Source organism: Notechis scutatus, chromosome 14 (assembly GCF_049901735.1).
Source record: "Notechis scutatus isolate UNSWTSFEM ecotype Mainland chromosome 14, rNotScu1.2, whole genome shotgun sequence".
NCBI classification, from domain to species: domain Eukaryota; kingdom Metazoa; phylum Chordata; class Lepidosauria; order Squamata; family Elapidae; genus Notechis; species Notechis scutatus.
In genome coordinates this window covers 5,434,332-5,439,609 of record NC_142022.1, presented here as the reverse complement: position 1 = coordinate 5,439,609, position 5,278 = coordinate 5,434,332, and the positions used below count along the sequence as shown (strand labels likewise).

Sequence of the window (5,278 nt, the reverse complement as noted above, 5' to 3'; positions counted from 1 at the left end):
GCTGGTTTTCGCTTACTGGGTCGTATGCTACTTCTCTTCCGGTCCCTTCGGTTTCCCTTCCCCCCCCTGGTTTGAAATTCAGGGCTTGTGATGGGGGTAGGTGCTAGTCGGGAGCGAAGTTGGTCGATGTGGCGCTTCCACGTTTTTCCATCATCGGTTTGTAAACGGTAGGATCGAGGGCCCGTAGTTTGGGTTACGGTAGCAGGGACCCACAATGGGTCGCCGGAAAAGTTTTTTACAAAGACTAGGTCGCCTACCTTGAATGTGCGACATCTGCTGCTGGACCCCAGGGGCTTCTCCAGCGTGTAGGCAGGGTGTAGGCGATCAAGATGTGAGCGAAGTTTTTGGCCCATGAGCAGTTCGGCCGGGGTTCTGTTTGTGGTGCTGCTTGGGGTGATATGCTGGAGGAGAAGCATCCTGGTCACCTTGTCATCGATGTCCCCATGGTCCATCTTGTGTAGCGTTTTCTTTATGAATTGGACCATGCGTTCAGCCCTGCCATTGGCCCGGGTGAGCCAGCGGGTTAAGCATGGCGTATTCCCCGGTCTGCTAGGTACTGTTCAAATGCCAGAGCAGTGAATTGGGGGCCATTATCTGAGACCAGGACATCTGGTAACCCGTGCGTAGCGAATAGTCTGTTTAGTTTTTTGACAACTGCTTCTGTGGTGGTGCTCTTCATTTTGTGGAGCTCCAGCCAGTTGGAATAGGCATCTACTGTTATAAGAAATGTGTGTCCCTTGGTGGGTCCCGCAAAATCGATGTGGATACGGGACCAAGGACCTCGAGGCGTTTCCCATTCAGTCGGTGGGGCTTTTGGTGGAGCTGAGCGAGTTTCCTGACATTTGGAGCAGGTGGCCACCCAGGTCTCTATTTGCTTATCTATACCTGGCCACCATGCGTAGCTCCTTGCCAGTGCCTTCATGCGCACGATGCCTGGGTGTCCATCGTGCAACAGTTTTAGAACGTTATGCTGTAGTCTCTCAGGGATTACGACTCTGTCTCCCCACAAGATGCATCCTTTTTGGGAGAAAAGTTCTGTCTGTCGGTTTTTAAAAGGTTTAAGGATGTCACTGGGTTCGTTGTCAGGCCAACCTCTTTCCACCCAGCTGAGGACTCGTGCCAAACAAGAATCTTTCTTTGTTTCCAAGGCGATGTCCCGTGCAGTCAGGGGGTGGTGACGGAAGAGTTTCTATTTGTGGTGCAGCTAGGGTTGGAGCTGGGTCGCTGATGACTTCTGGAAGCGGAGAACGGCTCAAAGCGTCAGCGTGGGGAATGGCTTTTCCGGGGCGATGTAGTAGTTGGTAATTGTAGGCAGCCAGAAACTCTGACCAACGTGTCATTCGGGGTGATAAAATGTGGGGAGTTGGTTTGTCTCCGCTAAGATGCCAAGTAATGGTTTGTGATCGGTGATTATGGCAAAGGGTCTTCCGTATACATACTCATGGAATCGTTTGATCGCAGACACGATAGCGAGAGCCTCTTTATCGAGTTGGCTATAGTTTCTCTCGGTTTTAGATAAAGTTCTTGAAAAAAACGCAATCGGTGCCTCAGTTCCGTTTGGCAGGACGTGGCTCAAGATGGCTCCTACTCCAAACGGTGAGGCGTCGCAGGTGACAGTTAAAGGTAAAGTCTCGTTATATTGCATTAATACAGCATCTGAAGTTAAAAGGTCTTTAACTTGCTGGAAGGCTCGTTCTTCCCGGTGTTCCCAGATCCAGGACGCCTTCTTGCCAAGGAGCCTATGCAGGGGTTCAGCAACAGTTGCTTTCTGGGGCAAGAAGATGTTATAAAAATTAATGAGTCCCAGGAAGGCTTGGAGATCTGTTTTATTCCTAGGTCTTGGGTTGAATTGGTGGGTGCTCTATTTCTGTAGTGGTAGTGGCTCCATTGGTTGTTTAGGTGGTCCCGAGTTACTGGCGGGTGCCTGCTGTCTGCCAGAAATTATATTCTCTTCTGTTTGGCCTGGATCCTCGCTTGCTTCTGCATACTTTTGCGATGTGTCCCCTCTTTCCACAGGAACGGCAGAGTGCGTCTAGGAATTTGCAGTCTGACCGCGGGTGATTACCCCGCATCCAGCACATTGCCACGAAGATTTAGGGTTCCGCTGGTCTCGCTGGTCGCGTTCTGACCTGAGGCGGTTGACCTCCTCTTCCTCGCTTCCTGATGAGGACTCGAGGTCCTCATGGTGGGTGGTCGTTGTGTGCTTTTCGGAGAAAGGCGTAGTGTCACTGGCGAGTTGGCGGTGCGGTGCGTTCGCCGGCGCATTCAAGCAGCTGATTTCCTGGTTGCTTCTGCTGCAGTAGCCGGCGATGACATCTGTGAGGCCGATGTCCCCCTTCGCCATAATTTTGCTCTGGGCCGTAGGGTCTTCCAGACCCAGACCCAGAACGATTCGGTCTCTCAAGGCTTCCTCGAGGTTTGCGAAGCCACAGAGTCCCGCCAGGTTCCTGAGATCAGCGATGAAGTCTCCAACACTCTCGCTTTTCTGTTGGTCCCTCTGGCAAAACTCGTGTCTTCTGATGAGTGTTGGCACCGCCGGTGCATAATGGGCCCGGAGGATTGGCGCGAGGTTGTCCCAATCCATTGTCTTGACTTCGGTTGGTTTCACGAGTGCTTTTGCCATTTTAAAAACGGCGGGCCCGCAATGGGTCAGGAATACAGCTCGTTTCTTGCCAGGCGTGGCATCTTTTAGATTGTTGGTCTCCAGGAACATCTGGAACCTGTCCATATATGAGTCCCAGTCTTCATTAGCCGGGTCAAATGGAGCGGCTGGTCATTCTGTCGCTAGCGGGTGCGCTCTTAGCCACATGCTCTGCTTGGTGCTCAGCGAGTGTTCAGTCAGCTCTATCGTCTCCGCATCCCATCCTCGTCGCCAGTGTTAGATCTGGAGGAGTGGGCGCAAAGAACGGAGACGAGGCATCGGATAGTGACTCAACTCTTTATTAGTGACTTCAGAAAGAGAACAACTCGCTAGGGCAGCAGCAGCTCCTTTTATAGAGCTGGCTGCTGTCACAGTGTCCAATGATTTAAGTTTGCCACGCTGGAAACGTCCAATCAGCGGCGACCCGCTATCAGCCAATCAGACTAGTCGGAAACGACCAATCACGATCTGCTAACTGCGGGCCAATGAGAAGTGCAGGATTACGAGCCTGCTGTGGAAGTAAAACTATTAGGATTTAAAACTAGTGCGTTTGCTTAGTTCGTAACAGTAAAAGTACAAACCTTATTTAATGACTGTCTCATTTAGTGATCATTCAAAGTTCTGACAGTGGTAAAAAAAAATATCTTTGGCACTAATCTTTGCACTTGAGAACCTTCTCAGGCCTGTAATGCAAATAAAACCCAAAGTCAGATCATAAGCATAGTCATATAGTTTCCCTTGGTTATCACTTTGCTTAATAAATCGCCAGTCCAAATTGTGGCCATTAGTGAGACAGTCATATATATCGTGTTGCCTCGAATTGCCAAGTGGGTGGCATATAAAATTAATAAATAGCAAGCAGTCATTTTCATCTTAGTTAAGTGTAATTAAAGATAAGTGTAATTAAATTTTAGATTTATGTTAAAAGTTAATGAAATTGGGTTTTCTTGAAATTTTGGAGAAGATCCTGCCAGAGTGTTCATTTTGAGGCTGGCTGAAAACACGCATCTACACAAATCTGAATCTGCCATGACATTATCTCACGTGCCAGACCATAATATCTCACAGTTCTCCATCTGTCTCCCTTCTTTCGTGCTTCTCTGGTATCTTTGCAAACAGACCCTGGAAGGGTGTTTTGAGGACTCTGTTCAAAAGCAGGAGGCACATTTTACATCTCTCTAACTCAAGACAGCCAAGTTTAGAGAAAGAACGTCAGAAACTGGTGGCTATGGCGGGTGACATCATGGAGAAGGATCGCCTGTTGCTTTGTACAGTCCTTCTGATATTCGGTGTTCCAGGCAAGTCTTCATTCCACAGTAGAACTTCTACCTTCTATGAATCCACCTTGAATCAACCATGGATTCATGCAAGTTGTGTTTGAATACCTCTGTGGCAGTGGTGGGATTCAGTTCTTTTTACTGCCAGTTCTGTGGGCGTAGCTTGGTGGGTGTGGCAAGGGAAAGATCCTGTTCTTCTACCACTAACCACACCCCCCCCCAAAAAAGTAAAGAAGGCCCCCCCCCCCCCCCCCCCCCCCCCCCCCCCCCCCCCCCCCCCCCCCCCCCCCCCCCTGTCACCCCAAAAATTTCCAGCCAGAGGTGGTATTTGCTGGTTCTCCAAACTACTCAAAATTTCCACTACCGGTTTTCCAGAACTGGTCAGGATCTGCTGAATTCCACCTCTGCTCTGTGGGCATGAAAATCCACCCTTTCGTGGTTTTCTCTCTTTCTTCCTCAGGTTTGGATGGAAAGGCTTTCGTGTTCTCCAAGCTTTCTGCTAATTCCCACATTCTCCTGAAGCCCAACCTAGACCAAGGCTTGCGATAGTTGACCCTTTGTCTCCGCTTCTTCTTCACTGACTTGACCCACAGCTTCTCCCTCTTCTCAGCTGCTTCCCAAGACTGCGACAACGAGATTCTCCTCTGGCAAAACCCCAACAGTTTCAAAATATGTGTGGGTGGTGAGCGTGCCGTTTTCCCACTTCCCATATTTCTGGAAAGGTCTCCCTTCCACTGGGAATCGGTGTGTACCACTTGGGATTCGGCTACCGGGATGGTCCAGCTCTGGCTAGATGGGAAGCGCTTGCTGAGGAAAGGGGCAGTGAAGGGTACGAGGTCAAGGCGGATCTGGTGGTGATGTTGGGTCAGGACCAAGATTCCTACGGGGGCAGATTAGACGTGAAGCAGTCCTTAGTGGGAGAAATAGCTGAGGTCTACTTCTGGGATAAGGTCCTGCCTGCAGTAGGGTTAAACAACTTCCAGACTCCTAGGACCCCAAAGCCACTGCTGGACTGGACCTCGATGGAGTCTGAAATCAGAGGCTACGTTCTGACAGAGCTCCTGTGAGAAGCCTTCGGTCCAGGAGGAGAAGGAGGGATCTTCTTGAGAAGTTCTCATGGCAAGCCTTAGTGCTCCTCAGTCTTGGCCACTTGGAAGATGTGTGGACTTCAACCCCCAGAATTTCCTCCAAGCTTTGGTTGGCTGGGGAATTCTAGGAGTTGAAGTCCACACATCATCAGGCAGCTGAGAACCCCTGCTCTTGAACTTCTAACGTAGGGGTCTTCAAACTTGACAGCTTGAAGACTTGTGGACTTCAACTCTTTCAGAATTCCTCTTCCAGTCGTGTTAGCTCAGGAATT

General features: G+C 50.0%; 1 pseudogene; it reads left to right on the top strand.

Annotated features, from left to right (window-relative positions):
* The first annotated feature begins 3,869 nt into the window (after positions 1 to 3,869).
* On the top strand, positions 3,870 to 4,985 carry LOC113430877 (serum amyloid P-component-like; annotated as a pseudogene).
* The last annotated feature ends 293 nt before the right edge of the window (positions 4,986 to 5,278 follow it).